Genomic DNA, 27,561 nt, shown 5'->3' with positions numbered 1-27,561 from the left:
ACCACTAATTACATTTTTTTACCCTTTCTATACCAACAAAGCCATTTTTCACTGATTTGTGCATACAAAATTGGTAAAGCACCTTTTTTAAGGAAAACGTGTGCAAGCCACTCATGAGGAATGGATTAAGCTTTAACAACGGGCACATGAGAATTGGATTTCACTTGATTGACTAATTCAACCATCAAGGGTCTTTTTTTAACATTTTCTATACCAAGGGAGCAATTTTTCACTAGTTTAATGAACCCAAGTGAATAAAAGGGATTTGAAATGGGCAACAAGTATGAAAGGCACTCATAATAAACGGGTTTTGGATTGTGGAAAGGCCACATGATTTGGCCATATAGAATGGGCAAGGACCCTTGAGTCATCCAACCAGTGTGCAAAGTCCTTATTACCTTTGGGATTGATTTTGTGGCAAGGAAACACCAACATTGGGTTCCACTTGCCCTCTTATTTAATCGTAATGACCTTTTACACTTTCCATACAAGGAAGCCCTTTTTGAATAGTAAAGAAGTGAGTGTAACTCCCTCATAATAGATGTGATCAATCTTGTGGCAAGGCCACATGACCACTTTATTGCTTGATCCAACCATAAACACGCTTTTTTCACTCATTTGGGTGTATGGCATGGGTAAAGGGCCTCAAGTTGGAAAATGAGTGTAAAGGCCCTTGTATCAGATGGGATTGAGCTTTATGCAAGGACACATGAGCATCAAATTCCACTTGGAATATAGTGTACAAGGCTCGGGGGGGTCACTATGTATAAACCCTCTATATCACGTGCGTTCAAGGCCTATATTTAAAGTCCCTTATCTGTAAAAATTTTCATTAATAAAATGTACCCCTTTTCTATACAAATCTGTAAATTTTTTCCAAAACTATTTTAAATAATCCCTTATGTATATTTATTTCTGTAAATTTTAGAAATAAAAAAAATCCTTTTGTTGAACTCACGTGATAGGGTTACATATGATGAGTGACCCCCCCGAGGTACAAGGCCCTCATAACGAATGAGATTGATCCTTATGCAAGGACACATGAACATCAAATTCAACTTGCTTGTCTAATTCAATTTTCTCACACTTTCTATTCTAAGGAAGCCATTTTCCACTTGTTTGGCTAACTTAAGTAAAGAGAGTCAAATTGAGTTTGCAAGTCCTTTAATTTTTACCATATATACATGATTAATGGCTTAGAATAAATTCTTCTACCGGATATACATGAGTGACAAGAATAGTAAGATTCCAATCCATATCAAGAAGTAATAATTAAGAAGTCACCATATGAGCCCTTGGAAAACTTACCTTTTTTTGGGGGGTGCATAAAGAGGTTATTATATTAGCATGTCAAAATATTTTTACATAATTTCCATCGTATCAAAAAGCCCCTCTAAGGAGGTGATCTACAAATACCAGCACAGTGCTGAATGTAGCCAAAAGCTCTGAAAGAAGAAAGGATACTGCAGAACACATGAGATTCTCTAAGGATAACCACCATCTTGTAAGAGTCAACCTACAAGTAAGAGTCATCTAAACCAACTCCTCTTTCACTTTAGGATAGTCAAACTTACTATGGTAACTGAAGTTCTCCTCATGTTCATCAAGCTCTTTATAAAGCTGTTGCTACATCTGATGAAGGTTCACAAAGTCCCTCTTAAGTCTTCTTTCTCCCTATTTCACCAAGACAAAAGGAGAGCTTTAGCATCAAATTGAATAGAATTCAATTGAATATTATTTCTTTCGTCCCCTCCCCTTAAGGACTTGCACAATCTAAAATGAGTTTTTCTAGTCCTGGTTTGTTAGTAAGATAGATAGAAAATAGAAACCAGATATAAACAGTGGTTTAGCACTAGTTTCCTTCCAACGAGATTAGCTTGGGAGCCCCTCCACTTGGGTAGACTCTTTTTGAATTTTGTGAGAAATCAATCCCACATGTCCATAGTTATGTCAAAGCCCATGGGGATTCCTAGAAGTATGAAAATTTGACCTTTGAGGATCTTTTTGCACCCTAAATTGTCAAGCCCTCCCTAATCCTCTCAACTCAAAGTGGCATACCTAGTTTTGGCATGGTTGATCACTGGCATAGAGGCTTGGCAAAAATGGTTGATCGTTGACACAAGAGACTTCGCAAAATTGTTGAGACACTCTAAACTCACTAATGTGCTGAGCAGTATTAATAGGTGTAAGATTAGTATCATCTACAAACTATTAGTTTACCAACTCTTTCCTTGTAGGTAGCTCAATTCCCTTAATGAGACTCTCTTCCACCCTTTTGTCTAGCATCCAACCTAAGGAATCAACAGCTACAACAAAAAGTAGAGGGTCAAGCAAGATACGTATTAGAATATGAGTCACCTAATCCCATGTCCTAAAGGGCTTGGATCATAGAATTCCAATCGAATCTATCATATATTTTGTCAAAGTCAACCTTCAAGAAACAAATGCCTTGACCCTAATGCTTGGCATGTTCACACCTTTCTATAAGTTTATGATTGCCTGTAAAAGGTGTCTACCATTGATAAAGCCTTTCTTCTCTTTCCTGATCCAATTCTTCATCCTCATCTGGATCCTAAGGGCAAGTGCTTTGGTTGTAACTGCAGTTCAACATTGCCAGGGGTCTCTAGTTCTTGATTTCATGCTTATTTCCTTCTTAAGGAATGAGCTTGATGATTCCAACATTGTGGTGGCTAGGTAAAACTTGAGTCCTAATGCTCTCCTCCTAGACCCTCAGGAGGTAAGGCCCAACTAGATCCCCAATCACTTTATAAAATTCAATGGGAAGGCCATTTTCCCCTTGGGTCTTTCCATCTAGAGATAGAGGAGTTTCCATGCAAGATTTGTCAAAATTCTGCACTGACTTGCTACCTTGCACAAATCCCTCTTTCTTAGCATCATTTGTCTAAACAACAGTAGATAATAGACCGTGGAAGTGAAATTCAATAAAATCTAGATTATCCTGACGATTAGAGGCATGATATGAGGAGTTAATCCTTAACAGAGGAACTCCTGCATATAACTCTCGGGGGGGTCACTCATCATATGTAACCCTATCACGTGAGTTCAACAGAAGGATTTTTTTTATTTCTAAAATTTACAGAAATAAATATACATAAGGGACTATTTAAAATAGTTTTGGAAAAAATTTACAGATTTGTATAGAAAAGGGGTACATTTTATTAATGAAATTTTTTACAGATAAGGGACTTTAAATATAGGCCTTGAACGCACGTGATATAGAGGGTTTATACATAGTGACCCCCCCGAGATATAACTCGACATTACGTAGAAAGGCTTGCCGTGTATTAAAACTCAGTTATACTGAATCAAAAGCCATTTTGTAGATATTTTAGACTATGTATAATGTGCCAAAATACTTTCAAAGCTTTAAAATAGTTTTTGTGTTTTTATGGTTGGATGGTATTCATTGTGCAAGTTCCAAAGAATTGCCACATAGGTGTAGTCACATAGGTGTAGTATAGCTAGCTACTACAGTAGTGTGTGTGAAATATCAACATCAGTATATACAGAGCATGATGTTTCAATGATCATAGTACAGATAGATGCTTACTCAAGAAAGAGTGGGATGTGGGAAAAGGCAAGCCTCCAGATGATTCTACTCGTGTGTATTTTTTATAATTGTTGGAAACATGGTGGAGAGAGAGAGAGAGAGAGAGAGAGAGAGAGAAGAGAGAGAGAGAGAGAGAGAGAGAGAAGGTTAGGGTGTGAGGAAATGATGCTCAAATGAAGACATGACAAAAGGCTTTCATTCATTGATCAAGTATGACAAGACAAGTGAAGTACAAGCCTTATATAGGCTACTCACTCACACACTAGTACCTAGTGCATATGGGATAAGTCCCATGATGACACGTGCAGGCACTAATACATGACTCACACACATAGACTAGTAGTACACATCAACACACTCTTTGGCTATGATATCTCCAACACCCCCCTTCAGAGCAAAGAGTGTGAGACCCAACTATCCAATACCTCCCATGTGATAGTGACTTCTTAGTCAGCTTGCGACCGGCAAGGGCAAACCATCACTTGTCATCCCCCTTACTCTGAACTGGGCAATCAGTACCATCAACCAAAGTAAAAGACAATACATTCATTTGGAGACAACCCAGAACAAAGTACCTCTTATTGAGTCCAAATACATTCACTTTAGAGGGACAACTCAAGGCTGAGAACCTTTATTTGACTCAATACACACACACATAGCATAGGGGCCTAGAAAGCCCAATCTTGGTCAAATGGATCCTCGTCGTCAAGAGAGAGGCCGTGAACCTCAACTCTCTTATAAATCCATCACGTGGATTTCAAGTCAATAGCTAAGCAGATTTGGAGTCACCTCGACACCTTTGGTGGTAATAAAATCACCAACTCTAATAGAGTGATGAGTTGAATGATTATCTAGCCCGATTTCAATCTCTTGTTCAACAACTCTCAAGTTTGAAAAGTGTCCCTGATGTTGAAGATAAGATGGCTGTCCTTATAAAGAGTATGCATGGAATTTCTCACTTTGAGCACACTCTTGAGATCCTTCGTCTTGCCACTACCACGTTTGATGATATAGTGGCACTCCTAATTAAGAAGGACCGTTGCAATAAGGAAGCCGCTCTTGCCTCTCCTGTTGATCATGCATTTGCTTCCACAAGCAAATGGAAGACCAACAAGAACATCATTTGCAGATTTTACAGGAGGAAAGAACACACTGAAGCCCATTGCTTCAAGAAGAAAGCACATGAACAAGAGAAGCATCATGCCAATCTTCTGGCTGAAGACCAAGCTGAACTTGAAGAGTCCTCGGAGGAGATACATGTAGCTATAGCCGGCTAAGCAAAGACCAATGAGGGCAATGGCCTTTGCATTCTGCTGCTTCCAAATCCTTTGGTGTTGTTGATCAAGTAACTCAACTTGGTCATCCTCAACAACATCCCAAACTCCTTCACACATAAGCAACAATTGCATCTTGGTTTGCCACGTGTGAAAGCCTTCCCCCTTGAAATTCTCCATGAGGAGGGAACTTGAAGACAACTAAGTCATGATTGAAGAGGACTTCATGAAGGCGGGCAATAGCCTAAGAAATGCTTGAATAAATGTGACCAGCAACTTGTGAATGTTCTTTGCAAAACAAAACAAAAAACTTGTGAATGGCCTCGGAGGCTCCAAAATGCAATAGCAACCTCCACGTTGCAAGACAACTGAAGAGGTGCTCCTGTAGATAATTGAAGCACTTGGTCGAAGGCTTGAAGGACTCCAAAATACACACGTAGGTCCAAAATGTGTAGGGCGGTTGATGTGGATGGCTAAGCAATAGCTGCAGGTGCTCCAGATGCAAAGGCGGGTCTCAAAATCTGCAAAGCAGCTCAGCAAGGCACTCCAAAGTGCTGGAGCAGGTCACGACAGTAAAAGTCGGCTGGTATATGTATGCTGGAGTGCTGGAAATAGCTCAGAAGTGGCTCTGTTGTTGGAGGCAGTTATGCAATAGCAATAGCACATAAGACGTCAATTTTGGCAATGAAAAGCTCCAAAAATGGCCCTGAAGGTCCACCCGTGCAAGCACAATGAACCGACCAACAAGTAAGGAGGCCGCCTAGACAATGTAGAGCACTCAAGACAGCTCCTAGGAAATCTAGATGGAGGCGGCAGGCTATGAAGACTCTAAGCTGATGCAAACGGGTGCAAGGAGGAGGTGAATAGAGGCAAGATAAGCTGAGAGGAAGAAATAGCTAGAGGCAAAAATGAACAAGGGGCAAAATGGAGCAGGGGTTGAGGTGGCTACAGGCTGCACGAAGAAGGGCTGAAGCAAAATTAGGGTTAGGGCTAGGGTGAAGTAGCAGCTATGGAAGGTGGCTCTGATACCATGTTAGAAACATGGTGGAGAGAGAGAGAGAGAGAGAGAGAGAGAGAGAGAGAGAGAAGATTAGGATGTGAGGAAATGATGCTCAAATGAAGACATGACAAAAGGTTTTCATTCATTCATCAAAAAATAAGTACAAGCCTTATATAGGCTACTCACTCACACACTAGCACCTAGTGCATATGGGATAAGTCCCATGATGACACTTGGCACTCACACATGACTCACACACATAGACTAGTACTAGAGCACCTAGTACTACACACCAACACACTCTTGCTATGATATCTCCAACAATAATGGAGTGCTTGTATAGGGAAAGAGGTGCCTCCTTCCATAGTGTAATAGAAAATATTTATCATATACTAACTTTATAAATAATTCATCATTGGTTCATTTTATACGACTCATTGAAGGGGTATTTGCACTAAAAGAACAAGGTCTTTATGCTTCAATTGCAGAATAACCTGGGAAGGAAACATCTAGAATCCCCTTGCCCTTTAACAAGGGTAGACAAAATGCCTTTGGTAACACAGACAAATAATTACAGGAAGGAGGCATCTACCAAGGGAATAGGGGGTGACCTACCAAGGGAATTGAAAACTTGGAAAGAATCTCTCTATGTAGCAGCTTTTCGAGATGAGGAAATAAGCCCCTCAAGTCTTTCAATTAATGGCAGGGTTTCTTCTATTCTATCTAAACTGTGCATTATCTCTATGAGCAAATCCAATATTCCACCAAGTCCCAGATTATTCTTGCCCAATTGTTTCTCTTTTATATGAAGAGCCCTCTGTGCAAGGGTTAGCGCTTCATCATTTTTTCCCCTTGAATGTAAAATTGAAGCCAATATGTTACAAGCTTCTCCTACAAAATAGAAAGCAAACATTCAATGTTAATACTTCTTATGAGCACCCACATGAAGGAAACAGGATTGCTATCTTACAAGCATTTAAGACTTACCCATTAGTGGATTTTCCATTGGATAATTATTTTCTCGGATGCTAAGAGCTTGGCATGCGAGAGCCTCAGCTTCCACTTGTTTTCCTAGATGATGCAGAGTTGTTGCTAAGAACTCCAAAGGGACTAATGCCTGGGGAGCTAATGGTCCCAAACTTGTGGTAATTAATTTCAAGCTGTGCCTTAGCAATGGTTCACATTTATCAAACTTCTCATCATGAGCATAAGAAGTTGCCAAATTTTGGAGGTGAACCACTAGCCGTGGACTACTAGGTCCAACCACCTTTTCTTTTTCACGCAAATTTTCTTCCCATAGTTCCTGAGCTTTTTCCTTCCTGAAGAAATTCATAGATAAAAAGATGATAGTTACCATGTGCCTTTGTAGAATTAAATCATTTAAAAGCACCTGAAAAATATTGGTTGCAGTATAAGACAAATTCCAAACCTAAATTAAAAAGGGGTATGTTAGGAACTCAGCAACAATCTAAAATGAACTGGAACCAATGTGGCTTCTCCAGCTTTGCTCTTGAAACTTTTATCTCGGCCGATAGAGTTTTTCTCTGAAGCCAAAGAACCTAAACAGACAGTTTGAATAAATATTTCCAAGCTTATTGCATACATTATCGAGATGGAGGATGAGGCTACATCGGAGATTATTCCTTGTAGACCTCATGACCTGCTATGAGAGATGGATTCCTTGATGGATGAAACGGTCTAATCTCTAACTACGGTTAGTGATTAGATAGGGTTTTGTCACTTAGACAAAACCCTCGTCTCTTTCATTGAACTTCACATTAGCTTAGTACACTTCAGGAAATGAATTACGTTCAGCTCACTCTGTCCATTTTGCTCACTATTGCTCTTGCTTCCTTTCTTTCTCACATTTGGTATCCGAGCAGGTCCTTCCTGCCCGTGCTTAAACTGCTCCATCACCCGCAAGCTCGACCTCTAGCTCCTGCTCCTGCTCGTCCGTACAGTCCGTACAACTATACAGATTCCCGTCCATACACCTGCAGTGACATCGTCCGTAGTTCGTCCTTACACCTGCAACAACATCATTCGTACAGCCCGTACCAACTCCCACACACATTTCATACAGTTCCTTCACCGGGCCACCGTCTGTACATCTGTTGTACGCCCGTACAGTTGCTGTGCATCGTCAGTACCTGCAGTTGGCCATACATCTGTGCCTCGCATCCCGTACAGCTACATCTTTCGTCCATACTGCCATACAACTACTCCAGCAAATTCGTCGCGGCCGTACAGCTTGCAGGGACACCTGCATTCCGTACAGTCCATACATCCGTACAGGTGTACAGATTTCAATTGTACAAGCATCCGTACAGTTTGGAGCATTGGTACCTTGAGCAGTTTTCTTTTGCAGGGGCATTTTGGAAAGCGTGCTTTTGACAAGAATTTGTCACATTTGTGCATTTAGCCATTGTTTGGCTCAGCTTTTGGGAGCACATTTGGAGCTTTAGCAGACATTGTAGTTAATATGTAGGTTTTGAAGAGATTTGGAGCTTTTGTAATTAGATTGCAATTTTCTCACACAGGAGGATAAGTTGGATGGCACCAACTACTCCTTGGGACATTTTCATGGTTCGCAATATCTTAGTTGGCAGACATGTTTAGGATTATGTCAATGGAGATGAAGCAAGACCAGATACTACAACTGGAGGCAGGGATAGAGGTCAAAATGCAGCATAAGTAGTTGGAGCTACTGCTCTAGGAGCTCCCACAGTAGAGCAGAAAAGATGGGACTCGAGAGATGCACAAGCTCTTTCAGTGATTTCTCTCTGACAAGAGGTTCATTATACCTCACATTGGATCATGCAAGACATCAATGGTAGCTTAGGAGATACTAGAGAGTATGTTTGCAACAAGAAATGATGCCAGAGTTTCCTTTCTGAAGAGAGAGCTTTCTCATACGCATATGGATGAGGAAGATTCCATGAATTCTCACCTCACAAAGCTTCAAGACTTGAGGGAACAATTGCTGAATATTGATAAAATCATTCCAGATTCATAGATGATTACCACCACTCTGAATTCTCTTCTTGAGTCCTATCTCGGTTTCCAAACCTCACTGAATTTGTCATTGAGGGGAGGTAGTAATCCTCTCTCCTTTCACGAGTTGGTAGGACTTCTATTACAAGAGGAGCAAACACACAGAAATATGGCAACCCGGGCTGGCGAGCATGCCATGCTTTCCAAGTTCAAGCCCAAGGGTGAAGGGAAGCAAAAGTCACATGCCAATCAGCCCGCACATCAACATAGAGCTGATTCAGGACAGTGCTCTTATAGGGCTAAGGGTGATGCAGATAAGCAAAAAAAGAAGGGCAGTTGTCACTATTGCAAGGAGCCAAGTCATTCTATTGGAGAATGCAAGAAGCGCATGGCTAAAGAGAAAAAAAGGGATTCAAGTATGGCTGTGTCAGATGCATCAGCTCCTCATGTTGCAGCCAACTTTGTGGAAGAGCACTATGTCTTTCTGTCTTGCACCTCAGATTTTTTAGTGGGCAGTTTAGATGCTACAGCCACTAATGATGATGACCCTTATGCTTTTTTGACTTGCAGCTATGATCCTTCAAAGGATGCATGCTCTCTCAGTGTCAATGAGACACTGAATACTTGGTATTTTGATAGCGGTTCTTCAAAGCACATGACTTCCAAGAAGAGTCTTTTTGTATCTCTGCATCCTCCACCTACCAAAAAGAAGGTGACTTGTGCAAACAATTCTTCTTATCAGTGTGTGGAGTGGGAGACATTATTCTCACATCCACTGATGGCATAGATTTCAGAATTTCAGATGTACTCTATGTGCCGGGCATAAAGAATAATTTCAGGTTGTTTTTTATGATGATAAGTGCACATTCAGAGACACAGAGAATGACTATGCTTTGATGTTGTCTTGCACTTTGTATCGCGGTCTTTTTCAGCTTGATCTATATGAAAAAAGATTCGATCTTGCATTATCAGTACGCACTCCCACTGCTGCGATGTAGAATGAGGAGTTATGACATGCCAGGTATGGGCACATGAGCTATGGCAGCTTAATCACACTTCAGAGGCATGTTATGTTTGATGCACTACCTCCTTTAAAGTCACCTCCTCCTCATGCATGTGAAGGTTTGGCAAGATGCATAGACTTCATTTCAAGAAGGATGGTGCAGTGAAAGCTACACAAAAATTACAGCTTATTCATAGTGATGTTTGCAGTCCCATGAGGACACCTGCTTTTAGGGGTTATCTTTATTTTGTTACATTCATAGATGACTTCACCAACTACACTTGGGTCTATGGTCTCAAGGAAAAATCAGAAGTGTTTATGCAGTTCAAACAAGCAACCTCCTAGATTTAAACTTTCTGGCAATGCACTTCAGTGCCAAGATAGATGCATTCCTGGCAAGGGAATACACAATAGTCCCACGGAAAGCACCCTCTACATCAAGAAGGATGGGGGGGATATTTTGGTCATCATTCTTTATGTAGATGACATGCTTCTCACAGGGTCTAGTGAGGATATAATTGCAGATCTCAAAGCTAAGTTGAAAGCTGAATTTGACATGACAGATTTGGGCATGTTAAATTTGTATTTGGGGATCTAGTTTATACAAGACAAGCGTGGCATCGTTATGTCTCAATCCAAGTATGTGCAGAACCTCTTGGATAGGTTCAACATGCATGATTGTAAGCCTTTTTCCAATCCCGTGGAGCTAGGGCTAAAGCTTACTATGTATGATGCAAGTGAATCAGTGGATGTCACACTTTACACCCAAGCTATTGGATGCCTCATCTACTTGTGCAATACACGGCCCGATATTCAGTATGCAGTATCTCAAGTGAGCATATATATGCACAGGCCAAAGACAACACATTGGCATGCTGTAAAATGCATCTTCAAATATTTGCAAGGCACAAAGTATTTTAGCTTGATGTTTCCCAGGGGGGGTGACTTGCAGATGCATGCTTATAGTGATTCAGATTGGGCTGGAGACTATGATACCAGGCAGTCCACTAGTGGTAATTGTTTCTTTTTGGGCAACGCTTGCTTTTCTTGGCTGAGCAAGAAGCAATCTACAGCAGATTACACATCCGGGCGTAGCAAGATACCATGGCTAGCACTATCCTCTTCTATGGCACTTGCAGCAGGGGGAAATCAGAGCTGTTGGTATGCACGCACAGAGAGATGGTTTGTAGGACTAGGGCTCCATACGGATAGACTACCTCCTTTCCAGTATAGCATGGATGCTCCTCTCTCTTCCCTCCTATCACACAAGGTCAACCAGGTTATCCGTGAGGATCTACTATAGCTACACACATTCCGAACTTGGTTGGGTCCGAGTGATCTTCTAGTGAAGCTGGGGCTTTTACAGAGATCACTTCCTACATATCACAGCGGAGGGTTTCATTGATCCATCAGGATACAAATAGATTCACTTACCCCACTCACTGAGGATCTCCCTTGGGTAGTTCCATGTCTCTTCACACAGACTTCATATCGAGAGCGGCCGAGCAGAGCAATTACCCAAGGAGAGGTGCATATACACACTGTGTGACATGCAGGACGTTGAGGCAGAGGAGCACTTCATCTTCAGGTGTCCTATTTACTATGAGATCCGAGGGTGTTTCTACTACCTCTTCAGAGATAGTTATGGGATGCTGACCCGTGTCCTCTCCTATCCAAACTAGCGATGCTTGGCTGGTTTCATTCATGAGATACTCAAACACCGCGATAGGATACTCTGAGCATGGAGACATGAGCAGACTTCTCCCTTGACTGATACCTCTCAAAGCTCTATCACGAAATTCTTTCAGCCAGATCACATAGACCCCCTCGAGGTGAGACCTTAACATGACCGTGACCCAGAGCCTGTGAGCCGACAGCTTAGACAAAGGGTTGACTCACAGATCACACTTGGGGACATCCCCTCCTTGTTTGGAGCCCAACCGATGGGGGTCACAGTGGCCTTGGTTAGACATAGAGATATGACCAGGAGATGTACCAGGACTGCACCCTTCAGGGGGTGACAACATTCTATTGCTCACCTCATGCCTCCACTTCCACAGCCTCATCCACCCTGATGTCCTATTGCTGACGATGATGATGATGATGATACAAAGTTCCAGACATCTTCACCAAAGCACTTCCACGTGAGAAGTTTGAGGCATTTTGCAGTGCCCTAAACTTATCTCCTTTTGGTGTTTGATCACCACCTTGTACACAACATTGGCACTGCAGGCGGGTGTTAGAATTATTATTATATTCTAGGCAATGGCCAATGTAATGTAATAAGTGGGTTAGGGACACTTTTCCCTCTTACCCTAACCACAGTACATGATGGCAAAGCAGTCAATGCTTCCCATGTCGAGAAAAGCCAACAGCAAAACACAATAGGGTGTGCAAAACAAAAACCATGGGGACATCCGATCGTTACATGACTGTGGAGCTTTGTGATGATGAGCCTACCACGATGGATTAACACCCACATAACTTGAAAGTTTCCTCAACACCCAAGGCAAAGGAATATATCCATTTCCTTTTGACCCTAGTGGCATCGTGCATGATGAAGTATGTCGTTTTTACAACAAGGGGCCTTGGTGCCTAACCATCACTTACAATTTTGAGGTCAAATCTATTTTTTTGAGGATGGATGGATTGTAATCAAGGACAAGATTGGCCCAAGTTAGTGACAGTTAGGCTAATTTTTCTAGGGGATGTTTAGGCCTAAAGAGGACAAAAAGGAGATATAGTGGAGAGGACTATACAAGTCCACCCCCCACCCTTTGCACTAACTTTTTGATGTGACATCTATCTATCTACTCTCTTTCTTTCTCCCACCTTCCTTCTCCTACTTGCTCTCTCTCTCTCTCTCTCTCTCTCTCTCTCTCTCTCTCTCTACGGAGGGGGTCCCACATAGTTCACTACCTCATAGGATCTCCTACCTTCCCCTCACATACTACTACTTTCTTTGTCTCACCACCACCTCCACGAGTAGATCACACTTATCTGTTTTTTAGAATTTCCACACCACTACCCACATCACACAGTACCTATCATGGCATACACTTTGACCACACACTCAAGCCCGCATACTCTGCTTGCCTCACCGATGACATACATCACATACTGCTCCTCCGTGAGGCTGCCTTACATAACTTTCCACACACCACTCGATCCACACGCCCTCCACCTCTTGATTTAGTACCTTGCAATAGTTGGTACAAAGGCATGTAAGGCTTCATGTGAACACCTCCAATTTGAAACAAAACATCAGCTTCCAAGAGAGACAAAAACGATGTGTGAGTACCACCGCCTAGTTCGCCAGAAGAAGCAAGCCTTCGTCTACCAGAACAAAGAGGAGTTACTAAACATTTTGTTTAGTAACAACTCTAAATACTTTGGCAGAGGTTCCTCGAATGGGGAGCCCCATCCCCTCTCATAGACACCAAAACCTGGCACTCCTACGCATGCATGTTATACGATGTCCCTAACTAGCACCCAACTTCTCACATGTACCACACCCCACTTCATGCACACTTTTAACAGTCGGTGGTGTCAAACACGTAGCTTGGAAGCTAAACAATGGCCGAGCATGAGGGCCTAAGCACTGAGTTCATTGCTTATGGGATAGTTACCCTAGCCAAATCTCTTCAATAAAATAGTTCGCATAGGCTTCCCACATACCTGTACTCTTAACACCATCACACCCATTCACAAGACATCAGATCCCATGATTCCTAAAAGCTACACAACCATTATGATTGGACATGTTATGTCAAAGATCTATGTGTCAGTACTCAAGAAGAGGTTGGCCTAGTTGTAGGGCTTTGCGGTGTCTCCACAAGGCTTTTAACATGGTGCCGTCGGCTCATCAAACACCTACACGAGTCAAGATAGGATCAGGAGATGATCTGGGCAGTCATGGTACATTATGAGAGAGTCTCGGGTAGAGTTCAGACTGGTGCAGGATGGACAGAGGAGTGGCTAGCACTGTCTTCCTCTATGGCTCTATCAGATGCAGGTGACCATCGGTGTTGGTTTGCACACACAGTGAGGTGGCTTGAGTGACTAAGGCTTCACATGGACAGGCTTCCCCCCTTCCAATACAACATTGATGCGCGGTTATCCCCACTACAATATCATGAGGCCAACTAGGTCATACATGAGGATCTTCTACTACTACACACATACCGAACCTGGTTGGAACCAAGTGAGCTCCTAGTGAAACTCCGCTTCTACAGAGATCATTGCCTACGTATCTCAAATGAGACGTTTATTGTGCCACAGGGATATACGCATATTCATTTACCCCATTCATTGAGGATCTCTATTGGGTAGTTTTGAGTCTCGAAACATAGCTCCATATTGAGAGTGGTAGAGTAGACAGTTTACCCAGAGAGAGACCTATATGCACATTATGTGGCCTATAGAAGATTAAGTCCAAGGATCATTTCATACTGAAGATTAAGTCCAAGGATCATTTCATACTCAGGTGTCCAGTGTACTATGAGATCCCCGACTTTATGACATCCCAAATCAGCTAGTCCCTAACCTCTCACATACGCCACGCCCCACATCCTGTAGTCTCTTCACTAGCGGGGGGTAAAGGATGCCGTAATGAAACTTCATAATGGCCGAGCGAAGGATCATGAGGGACAATGCACTCAATTCATTGCATATGGGATCAACCTCCTAGCCCCAATCTTAGCAAAGCTCTTTAATGAAGCTGTTTGTTTGGGGTTTCCATGTAGCTAGACCACTAACAATGCTCACCCATCCACAAGGCAGGGGATCCCATGAGCCCGGAGAACTACAAGACCATTATGATTGCACATGTCATGTCCAAGATTTAGGCATCAGTACTTGATTTCGAGGTCAGCAGTTTTGCGGAGTGTCGAGGACTTAGAACAGCAAGACAGGCTAGATTTTGGCATGATCATGGAACAATGGACCACATTCTCATGCTCAGGTGTATCTTGGAGGAGGCGAGGGCACGGAAGTAGACCGTTTACTATTGCTTTGTGGATTTCCACAAGGCATTTGACACGGTTCAAAGAGCCCACCTCATACAATGCCTACAAAATTTGGGTTATGACCAAGAGATCATTTGGGCTATCATGGCACTTTATGAGAGAGTTTCAGGTAGAGTCCGCCGGGCAGGATCTAGGTGGACAGACAAGATCATGAGCACTATTGGGATCAAACAAGGGTGTCCATTACTCGTCCATTATCACCTACCTTGTTTGGCTTCTACATTGACGAGCTTGAGACAGTGATGCAGACACAAGGGGGGTTGGTTGCTCTCTTGCGGACACTCTGATCTGGATATTTCTTTATGCAAATGACATGGCTCTTCTATCTTCCTCAGTAGTGGGGCCCTAGACACATCTTGATGCACTACAATCCTTTTGTGACTCTCATGATTTGAAGGTCAACCTGGGTAAAACCAAGGTTATGATCTTCAATACAGTGATGCAGACACAAGGGGGGTTGGTTGCTCTCTTGCGGACACTCTGATCTGGATATTTCTTTATGCAAATGACATGGCTCTTCTATCTTCCTCAGTAGTGGGGCCCTAGACACATCTTGATGCACTACAATCCTTTTGTGAGTCTCATGATTTGAAGGTCAACCTGGGTAAAACCAAGGTTATGATCTTCAATACATCTCGAGCCATCATGCGTTAGGAGCAATTCACATTTGATGGGTCATCTATCGAGATAGTTTCATCATACAATTACCTTGGGGTCATCTTCACTATGAGACTTGCTATGCAAGCACACTTGGGTAGAGGACATGCTTCATTGGCCAAACTAGAGAGGGACTGCTTCCGCTCGCACTTTCAGGATCCATGGACCAAGGGGTTACTTTTTGACTCCTTGGTCTGTCCAGCAGGGATGTACAACAGTCCATGTTGGGGGCCAGACTTGTTGGATATAGAGTGGGCCTGTGTGGAGCGGCTATAGATTCTCATGTTATCACGAATGATTCGTGGTAAGCCATCCGTTCCTCACCAAATCATTCAGGATGAGTTTGGGTCACCCCCATTACAGCTAGATGCTACATTTGAGGTCATCACATATTTGTACCGAGTCAAGGAGTATGGGAATTACACCTCTGGGCATAGCAGGCTACCATGGCTAGCATTGTCCTGTTCTATGGCACTTTAATTCCAACTTATAACTTAGTGTTGAGTTTTTCTTTATGATCCAGAATGATCCGTAGTATCGTGGCCGTAGTTTAGAAAACACTCACTTTACTGTCTTGTAGAGATTTGGAGCCACGAAATAACAGCACCATTTCACCATTATTGAATTGGAGATGATGTCTGCATTTATTAGCGGACTGTTGATACCGCTCTTGCACTTTACTCATTTGGTCCCTAACTTGCAGTAGAATATCTTAGATTTCTTGAACAATATGATCAGCTAAGGCCATTGATGTTGTGTGGCTTACACAGACACACTCAAGAAAGGCATTACTTTTGAAGGAAAGTTTCTCCTACCCAAGAAAGCTGGAAATACTTTTGCAAGCCTATTCCATTAAGGATCCTTTGCTACAGCCCATGTTAGGATCAAACTAAATACATGTTCTATGAAGCAATGACAATATGCACACAACAAATATTGGCAAAGGTGACTGTTAAATCAAAAGCTCAAGTGTCCCTGTCTGCACTTCTCTCTATGAATACTCAGAAAAGTAGCTGATCCATCTAGATCTTTCTGGGACAATATGGCAAACAGATACAATACCAATGAAACTTTTCATTAGAATTTACCTTTGCATGTAGATCTCTGTGTCATCTACATTCTTCTCTTCCAAGAGTGTGTGACCAAGGTGTAAGAGGGGAGCAACTAAATCTTCACTTGATGTACCTTTAGAGTTCTCAATTATGAGAATGATGTGCTTATATATGTCTATTCCCTTTTCCCTTTGCCCTAAATCATTATATGCTGAAGCCAGGACCCAATAGAGTACTGCACAGATTGGGGCTGTTTTTACCTGAAGAAAGGGAGTACAAAGGACAGTAAGAAACGTGGTGACAACTCATTAGTTAGGACTCACTGATTTCTCTCTCTCCTTTGAGACCCAAACTGCATGAGATTTAGTCACTGCCCAATAAAACATGTTGGAGGCTTAGTATAAGAAAACCCACCACAGGAAACTCGACACCCCCATTACTTTTAATAAAAAATTCTTAGAGCTTTCATCAGATAAACATGCTCAAAGCAAAATGCCATGTTATGTGACAAGGAGAATTCCTGGAAATCCATCTTCTATGGAACAAGAGAGAAAACTAAGAGCATCGTAGAAGCATTACACTATAGCAGCTTTTGGCTTTCCTTTGTGCTTGATGCACTCGTCAACCACAGAAATCGATGCAAATTCAATTTTTCTGTATACCCAATTGTTGCGACCATGCTAACTGCATACTATGGAGTGTGCTGAATATGCCCTAGGAACAGGCATAGGAATAGCACTTCTAGGTTATCCAACAGCTCAAATAAGCATGCCATCAAAATTTTCATGGTAATCATACAAAAAACATCCTCGAAGTCTTACACATTCATGCTAACAAATCCAAACTTCCAAGGAAAATGCAGCACTACATTTTCTATAAATGACCTCAATTGAGAAAGGCATCCTATGCGACTCGAGAGCACTTTCTTTGAAGAACCACAGTAATTCCAGCTGCCTAGAATGACATCTTTTATTCTTTATCTGAAAAATCAAGCATCTCTTTACCGGAACACAAATTCAAAACTGAAAAGCGCTTCAAAAGCGAGTCTGAAAATATATTCTTCCAAGGGATTTTGAAATAGGCATTTGGTATATTGGGACATCCGTAGACAAAAGATGGATGAGAAAGTTCATGACTATGTGGATAAGTTTCACGATACTTTTTTGACCATTTAAACACTTCAATAAAGGGCAATAATGCAAAACATTTGTCAGACTAAGGTGCACATTCCTGCATCTCAAACTTTTAAGGATGCATTGGAGGACCCTTAACCATTGAAGGTTGAAAGACTGCTCTCTCTAAATTCTGCAAATCATCTTGTGTGATACCAATTGTACCTCTTTGAAGGAATATTGTAGGGGAAAGGTGTCCTTGATTTTGTAGGGGAAAGGTGTCCTTCATTTTGACCATGCTATCTCATGCAAAGTGTCATTAGTTGCTTCATTAACCATGAGCTCTCAATAATGCCTTGAGACGCATGTATTGTAATTTGTATGTTGCAAATTGTCACCAATTGATGCTTCATGGGATACCCCCATCTGAGAAAAAGACGAGCTGTGTCCTGTGCATCTATGGTACCCTTGCATGTAATAAGCATGACAAATTTGCCAAACTTATCCACAATGGTCAGGCACATGGTCTTCTTGGTACCAATCGCTGGTGGAAGGTTTGTAAAAAAATCTATGCTAATCTGCACAAAAGACTGATTTGGAATCTCAAGAGGCTGGAGTAGTTTTGCCAGCTTCTTGTGGAAAACCTTCACTTGTTGGCACACCTAGCAATGAGATACATATTGATGAAATCATTCCGTAAATGTGGCCAGGAGGATTTGCAATGGATCTTCTCAAGAGTGCCTATACCCCTATGTGTCCATCGGCTATGGAATCATCCATATCATAGAGGACGGTGGCACGGTATGGGGGCAACACACAAAGGCATCCTTTGAAGAACAATCACCCATCATGTATAGCATAATCATTGGGTCAGTCATCAAGCATGACTTTGTACCAATGCACCTGAAAATATGGATCAGTATGGTACTGGTACGTTTCGCATCTCTGCTAGAGAGGACTCTTGCACTATGAAGATGGACCTGACCATTACCCATCTATTGAGAGCATCTGCCACGACATTCTCTGGCCCTAATTGATAGTCGATCACGCCACCAAACTGCTGAAAACTCTGGCTTTATCTAGTCTGGTGGTTTGACCACTTAGCAGCTGGCATGGTCTGAAGCCAGGCTTAATGATATGTGTGAGCTGTGAAATCTGAAGCCACTGCGAGGCCTAATGATCTGTGAAAACAGTAAAATCTCGGCCATATAGAAAATGTTTCCATGTCATGAGGGCAATCAACTTGCGTCCCTCAAATACAACTGGGTGGCAGTTCTGCTCCAGGGTGCTCCAATAGCATAGTTGCCGCCTTCAGTTCGTACATCAAAGGGTTGATCCAATTGTGCCAATGCTAGGCATGGAGATGTGGTAACTGCCTCTTTCAACTGGGGCGGAGGCTGATAGAGCTACGAGAGTGAAGGTGATGGCCTACTTTTTGGCCTTCACTCCTCGTAAAAGGTCAACGTACGCATATGGATGCAACTATGGAGTAGACTTCTCTATGAAAAATTCATTATGATCTTTCTACTTAATATAGGGGTGACATTGAAAACCCTCTCTCAATCTAACTTCATGAAAGGGTTTCTCCAAAGAAACCTCATTGAAGCAAGCCATTAAGGTAGTTTTGCCAGCGAAACACCTTTGAAGTAGGTCATCCAAGGTAGTTTTGCTGGCGAAACTACCATGGAAAGCACTTTTAAAAGTGGCATAACTTTCCCATCCAATGTCCAAATATAGTCATTCTTCCCATCCAATGTCCAAATATAGTCATTCAACCAGTCAAATTGATTGAAAATTCCCATTTGAGCACATCTATGGGGTTATGCTTTGGAAAATCTTGCATATATAGTATTAAATATTACATGTATTTTATGAGAGTGATATATAAGTCCAAGTTAATACTTATTTATAGTAATTTAAAATTCTTTAGAAACATATCCATAAATATCTTATTATTTATGCTATTAAAACACTAGAAAGCTCTTGTCATATTGATATAAATGTGTTTAGTAAGTAATTATATATCTACACACACACACGCGTGTGCACATGCACACACACACACACACACACATATAAAATAACTTTTTAAAGGTAATAACAAGGGTACAAAGGATGTCTATGAGTAAGAAAATTTATGTTATGTAAAAATGAATGAGTGACTATTCTGTATATTTTTATGATAAAGGGATCTAGTTTTATTGAAAATAAAAGTGTTAAAACCATGTTTCTTAAAGAATACAAATGGACCTCTTGAAAAACACGCTCGGATAAACATGCTCATAGTTTTGGCTTGTAAAATTGATGCATCTTGTGGAGGCTCTGGTCATCGTTATTGGCACCACTGTAGATTCAGTGCTCCTGCATATTCAGCTTGTGGATATTGCTTTTGGTGCATCCATCCTTAAGGGCACGTATGAGGTCAACAATGATGCGAGGATTCTCAACCTGGAGACGAAGTTGTACAACATGCATATGGATGAGGGGGATTCGGTATAGAGCACATCGCTAAGATTGTCACCAACCTTCGAGTTCTCCAAAGGGCGGTAAATCCGAAATTATGAGCAAATCATTTATTCACAACCACTTAGAAAATTCAAGATAGCAAACAAATAAACTTCCAACACACAATCGAAGAGCTAGAATGCCCCTGGTCCACCAGATTGGCCCCAAAATCATTGGCGCTCCTTGCGGTATTTCTTTAATTATATTTAGTGAGATCAAAATACAGCAAAGCCTCGACTTTGCACAACACCCGAGAGATCAATCAACTAAATACTCAAGCAGCCTTACCGCGGCTCGCAAAGGCATCAAAACCCAATGCAAATTCCACGCCATCTGCTGGCAGAAACCTATGGGCAATCTCGGGCAAGAGTAGGGCATCCAACAACTAAAATACCTAGTATCTGGCAACCTCTGGCTCACCAAACCCTGTTGAACCAAGCCAGCTAGGCAGAAACCAAAAAGGACACAAGCATGGCAGGAAAAATCATCAGCAACACCCCTAGAGAGGAAAAACGCAGCAAAATGATCTCTTCTTAGCACCCCTCTGTCTCCTAGCAGCCCAATCTTAGTAGGCGAATTGAACTAGAAGCTTTCTGGCACCCTAGCAACCTATTCCGCAACCAACCTGCTTGAGAATCCTAGAAGAAACCTGGAAGTGGAGAAATTGATAAGCAGCAAATCTAACAGCCTCGGAAGGCCTCTGCCAGGTGCGATGCGATAGATCCACCTATCAGGGAGCAAGTCGAGCTGCCTCGAAGCTACAAACAGCCCTAGAAAGATGCAAAATCAGTATACATGGACTGGGAAGGTCCTGAGAGAGATGCGAGTGAGTTCTAGGGGCTCTGGAAAGCATAGTTAACAAGTATGCAACAAAAATGGGCTGCTCCCATGTAGAACAAAATTTGTCCGCCTTGGAAGAGTGGATGATGCAATTTCTTGCCCTACAATCACTTTGTCCAAGAATAGCTGCCTTTGCTTGCCTTGCAAGTCTTCTAATTTTTACCCCTCTATAACCCACTTGCCCCTTGCCCTTGGCCCTAGGAATTAATGCACTAGGTTAGCCTTTTAACCACTCTAAGGCTTGGGATATCACACGTAAATTCTAATAACTAGAATCACACCCCCGTGACATACCCCCCTCTTGGAACTAGTAGCAAAGATGGATTCCATACGGTTCTTGAAATCACTAGTGACACTCAGCAGATGGAACATTAGGGGAGAAATGGGGTCTCAAAAGGGCCTCCCATTAGTGTTTCCTAATTTCAAGGAATTAGAGAGAGATTTGAGGTGTACCAATGAGAGTGCTCCTTTGTGTGGGGCAATGGTATGTTGATGTGTACAAAAGGCCATGTTGAGCATTTATGGGTGGGTATACATCTCACCCATGGTCTAGACCTTGATCTTCACTCCTAGCCATTGATCTCATCTACAATCCAAGGGATACATTCAAATTTGGGGTAGAACAATTCTAGCCATAAGATCAAGGTCTAGATCCAAGGGATACCATCAAAGGATAAAGGGATTAAATCTAAACTCTTGAAAAAGGGAAGGATCTAATGGATGCGATCAAAAAAGAAGGGCCATCCATCAAGAAATAGATCCAAGGGTGGAGATGCAAGAAAAAGGCACTAGAATTTGGGCCCTTGATTCCATCAAGATCTAGTAGAGGAGATGGATGCAAAAGGCACTAAAATCTGGGCCATCCGGCAATTGATGAGCCACCACTTGAAGAGTGGCGTAGCTACTGACTGGCGGTACCAGGATGATGAAAAGAAGAAGGCAGTCATCGAGGGATTAAAAAGATAATACCCTAACCCCCCAAACTAAGAGTTCAATGAGGATTACATGCGAGAGCCCATGTGCTGTCTTGAAGCATCGTAGGTCAACCTTGCGAACTTCCATCACAAAAGGGAAGGCTAAACCCAGCTGGGCAGACAAAGCTGACTGGAAGTTTTTGAAAGAGTATAGGGACTAACCCCAAAATTTTGACAGTCACAGGAGGGCTGCGAGGAGACGGTTGGACACCGTAGGTGCTTCACACTTTGGTGCAGGCAGATGGTTGTCATTCGAGGCAAGGGTGGTAAGTCTACTTCTTCTCATTTAATTTATTATTCTATTTGTTTTATTATATATTGCATGCACTTTATCTAACTCTCATAAATTGGGCCCAGAATAAGCTGTGATGGGTCACCTTCCCACAGACAAAGAGACAAGATGCACATTTCGCATAGGAGAGAAGCCGTGGTTTATTGAGATGGAGGCACTGGGCGCGACAATCGATTGGGTTGAGGTGGTAGATCGCACGGTATAAGTATAATAAGCTGCGATGGGTCGCCTTCCCACATAAACAAAGAGACAAGATGCGCATTCCACATAGGGGAGAAGCCATGGTTTATTGAGATGGAGGCACTAGGAGCAACAGTCGATTGGGCTGAGGTGGTTGCTCGCACGGTATAAATCTACTCCTACTTGTAATCTCACTCGTCCAATTTTTTTATTCTTTAAGTTCCAATCTAATTTCCAATCAATATGGTTTCAATCTTAGGGTGTAAGCTTGAACATCCCATCAGCTGAGGTGAGCGATGATGATGAGGAGGCAACTCTCGAGGTATTTGGCTTACATGGCTTCGACGAGGGCCAAGGATCAGGCCAACGTGACGACGATGATGATTTGGATGAGCAATAGTAGTATTAGTATTAGTAGTAGTTTGTATATACTTTGGCATATATATGCTTTTGTATGTCGACTCATTTGAGCGATTTTGTATCACCCTTTTTGAAAGGGAAATTTTGTAACAAACAAGGTTGTATATACTTTGGCATGTATATGCTTCTGTCTCTTGGCTTGTTTGAGCGATTTTCTATCACCCCTTTCACAAGGGAAATTTTGTAAACAAGGTTTGAGAGTTTTATCTCGCATGTGTGCTTGTAAACATTCTTTTGTAATGCAAAAAAAAAAACATTAGTGGGACAAAACAGGGCTTGATGTGGCCGTACTTAGCTCCATTAATGTTTTTTTTTTAGTTCTATTAAGGATTGCTATATAGAGACGCTTTACCAGTGTCGCTATATAGCGATGTTTACTAGAGTCGCTATATAGCAATGCTTATATAGCGACATTTCGATGTTAATAGCGACGTAAATAGCGACCTTTGCGCTCATCAAAAAACACGAGAGGCTTCATTGAGCCCTTATACAGGCATTCACCTCACATTCACTTGCCCTGTGTGGACCTTAGCAAGTATAGCATTGGATCGGGGGCCTTTGTGCCATGGAGTTCACATCTTTTGCCCTTGCGGCCATGGGCACTGTCTAGAACACTGGGACGTGTTGATTATCATGTAAGAGGTAGTGACTTATGATGCCACTTCCCTCCTAATAAGGGGCATTAGGATGAAAGAGGAGATGCAACAAGCTGTGGTTTATGATGGCATTGAGAAGACTGCTTGCACCGTCGTATCAGATGGATGGAAGGATGTCAGCAAGCGACCATTAATTAACGTCATGGTTGTGACGTTCAAAGGGGAGGCTTTCCAACAGTCAATTAATACAAGCGGTGAGGCTAAGATGGGAGAATTCATTGCAGAGCAATTAAGTAGATACATTAAAGAAATTGGTCCTAACAATATTATTCAGTTGATCACTGATAATGCCAAGAATTGTCAAAAGGCTGGGAAAATTATAAATTGCAGATATCAACGTATATGGGCATCGCCATGCTCATGCCACTGTCTAAATTTAGTCTTGGAGGACTGGTACAAAACACCTGAGACAAGCTTCTTCAAAGTTACTATGGATGAGGCACGAAAGGTCGTGTTGTACTTTCTTAACCATGAGCGACTACTAGGCATATTCAAGACTAAACAACCTGCGAGTCACCCGCTAGAGCTTCTAAAGCCAGGTGAGAAGCAATTTAGTCTTGGAGCACTGGTACAAAACACCTGAGACAAGCTTCTTCAAAGTTACTATGGATGAGGCACGAAAGGTCGTGTTGTACTTTCTTAACCATGAGCGACTACTAGGCATATTCAAGACTAAACAACCTGCTAGTCACCCGTTAGAGCTTCTAAAGCCAGGTGAGAAGTTCTTTGGCACAAACTATATAATGATGGAGTGGTTGTTAAAGTAGCAAGCACGGTATCTCAACATACAAGATTTCATATCCTTCCCAATCGGACAATCCAGGCTGTCACACATGCCGATTGGACATGTACCACATGGTACAAGAATGTTATCGGCAGTGTTTATTGATGCCCTAATAATTACCGATGGACCACGGACCGTGTAGGCCAACTGATACCGCACGGTGTTTTCCATCATGGTATCGTGTGGTAAGAGCATGTATCGCACATTGGTATCTGGTCGTCAGCCAGTGTAAAGAACCTCATTTTTTTGCATTTAGGGTGTTAGGACGTGATCTTTAGTCAAAAAGTGTGTATTTTTATCTTTTAAAATGTACTTTTTAAATCCTTGGGAGAGTTGGTGCATGAAATTAAGTTTTTTGTAGATAGATGAATTGATTCCTTGCATCTACATGATAGCAATCAAGTTGTAACATCGATTATGAAGGCAATTCACAATGTACATGCAAAAAAAGGTCGCCTACCACCAACTTTGAGAAAGATGATAATTGATGGTGAGAAAATAAGAATGCACTCATGTTCACATTCTTCTCAATGCTAGTTTCTCACTCGTTTCTCATCAAATCTTCAATAAGGTTGAATGTGGATTTTTGTATGTTGGGCACACACATGAGGATATCGATCAGGTTTTTAGCACAGTCTCAAGAGAGCTTAAATGCAAGGATGTGGAGACAATAGATGACTTGGTAAGAAGATGTGGGAGGCAAGTTGGTGGTCATAAGGAAAGTAAGGTATGTGAGAGGCTGGAAAGAATGTATGATTGGAAGAGCTTCATTCTATCTTACATACAAATGGGTGGTGACGCATTGACATGTCATACCAATCCACACTACTTTCATTTTTATTAAAGGATGAAAAACCAGTAATGCAGTATCCTCATGATACAAAATGAGAACCTGAAGAACCTTACAGTCTCTGAGCTTCAATTCTCAGCGAGGAAATGTATCCAACATGGGCTCCTGTACAAGAATTCAATGAGAGATCTAAATGTGAAATAGAAGGATTAAAAGCATTTATTACATACAAAGAGGAAATAGGCTTCGGAGATATCGTGATTTGAAGCCTACTTGGAGAGAACACACCTCCACTATAATTAACAAGACACACAAATTAATAAAGGACCTTGATAGAATGCGAGGCTCAAAGGATGTTGAGGAAGAATGCAATTTATTTTGGCCAAATGTTCATAACGATTTGTGACCAAATCCAGTATTTGAAAATGAATTTGTATCAAGACTCCCACATCCATATTGTGGACTGAAGAAGAGATCAAAGTTCATGCCACAAGTAGATATAGAGGTTGATTGTTTTGTTGTGGTTCGACCATCGGATGATGAATAAGAGAATGTGAAGTTTTGGGTTGCAAAAGTAATTGACGTGCAAAGAGATGATCAAGGGAGAGCTACAGCATTTACAATGGTGTGCTATGAACCAAAGGGCAGGAAGGAGAATATGGATAACAACACATTGTATACTAATGGTATAACAAAGAATTGGTTCCCAAATGATGAACCGGTCTCGCAAGTTTCAACAAAGACAATCATAGTGTCTTGGCATTCAAGGGCAAAGAAATCAAAGAAGTCCATGGGATATGAGGTAGAAGGAAAAATAAAAATACCGCATCAAAGTATTTAGCATATACATGAATTTTTAAGGATGCTCACCATGGAGGACTTGTAGAAAGAGAGAGTGCAAATGAAGAATTTGTATTTAAGTCCATTGAATGATTGGATACTAGGCAAGAAGCCAATCAATTATTGTGTAGGCTAGGTGTAGTGCTGAGTCATCACCTCCTCTGTCAAATGAGAGTCAATGCAGATGTCACCCGAGGGGCAAGGCTTGGCAAGACAACAGGGAGATAATGCAGATAGCACCTGGCAAGCGACAAGCGATAAGACAATGGGAGGTCAATACAGATGGCACCAAAGGCTCTTTGAGAGCAAAAATTTTGTAAACATATGATATATCATTTTATACAAAGACCCCAGCTACTGAGAGTAGGATTTCTTGTAAACATATGATAGCTATAATTGCTATAATTATTTGGTTCAATACAAAACTTGGGTCTTCTGGCATGTCTTTTTTCTATTAAAAAGCTTTCAATTTGTGCATATTGCAAGTGACAATGTTCTTTACATTAAATATTTAAGTCTCCTTTCATGAATTTATATTATCACCTTAAGGAAAAATGTTAAAAATAATTAAATTAATAAATATCTTAGGAAGAACTTGAATTTCTAAAACAGGATTCTTTTAAACAAAATTCTTGCATGTTAGTGCAAAAGTGTAGATTGAAAAAATAAGATTTTTATGTGAATATGATAGTGCCATAGTGAACTTTTGATTTGGAAAGGATATTTTCACGAAGTAAACTTTTGATTTGGGAAGGATATTTTCACAAAGTAAACTTTTCATTTGGGAAGGATTTTTGGGCTTCGTCCAAAAACAATAGAAAAAGTCCAAAATTAATGAAATAGGTATTTTCATCTTTTTAGGTCACAACTCACCCTTCTTTACTCATTCCTCTCCTATAGCTCCACTATCAAAGCTTCAAGTTAAGCTTGAAACAATGAGCAATGGGTAGATGACGATAGAAGGAAAGTGCAATGCAAAAGCGTACCTTGAACTCTCTTTATAATTCTTACCTTACTTTTTATTGTAAAAATCCTAGTATAAATATTTATTTTAAAGAAATTCAATCCTCTCTTAAGAATTGACTTTTTCTTAACTTATTAATAATTTAAATATACAAAAAACCATGAAAATTATATATATGTATACATAATATTAATTAATTAATTTATGTTTATATTTATATAGTTAAGGTCCATGCATGAGATTAATTTACCATTAGAGTCTTCTAAAATCTCCAAGACTTAATAATGGTGTTAATAAACACCCTTTAGAGTTTTGGAACTTTAAAATCACCAAGACCTAATATTGGTGCCAATAAACACCTTTCAAAGTTTCAGAAAGCAACATCGGTATAATCTCAAAGAACTTTATAAACACCTTGCAATAACTATTACAAAGGTTTTTTAAGATGTGTTTGCATGGAGTGAAGCACACATCTTCAAATGACGCATCTTAATGGAGAGCGAAAGAGAGGGAAAGAAGGAAAAGGAAAGGGAAGGGGGAGAGGGAAAGAGAGGGGGAAGCCTCAGGGAAGGAAAGAAGGTAAGGGAAGAGCGAGGGGAGGACGGAGAGAGAGGGGGGGGGGGGGC

General features: G+C 41.4%; 1 long non-coding RNA gene across 1 annotated transcript; it reads right to left on the bottom strand.

Moving 5' to 3' along the window:
- Nucleotides 1–1,359: 1,359 nt before the first annotated feature.
- On the bottom strand, nucleotides 1,360–6,928 carry LOC147900882 (uncharacterized). The gene is made up of 3 exons (XR_015541238.1): nucleotides 6,833–6,928; nucleotides 6,461–6,736; nucleotides 1,360–1,674 (listed from the first exon to the last, which is right to left on the bottom strand). It is a non-coding gene; the product is annotated as an uncharacterized LOC147900882 (long non-coding RNA).
- Between the last annotated feature and the right edge of the window lie 20,633 nt (nucleotides 6,929–27,561).

The sequence above is a fragment of the Dipteris shenzhenensis genome, chromosome 6, assembly GCF_047967505.1.
Source record: "Dipteris shenzhenensis isolate YYH24624 ecotype China chromosome 6, Dip_SZ_1.0, whole genome shotgun sequence".
In the NCBI taxonomy this organism is placed as follows: domain Eukaryota; kingdom Viridiplantae; phylum Streptophyta; class Polypodiopsida; order Gleicheniales; family Dipteridaceae; genus Dipteris; species Dipteris shenzhenensis.
The sequence above is the reverse complement of the archived record's forward strand: the minus strand, read 5'-3'. Positions and strand labels throughout refer to the sequence as shown.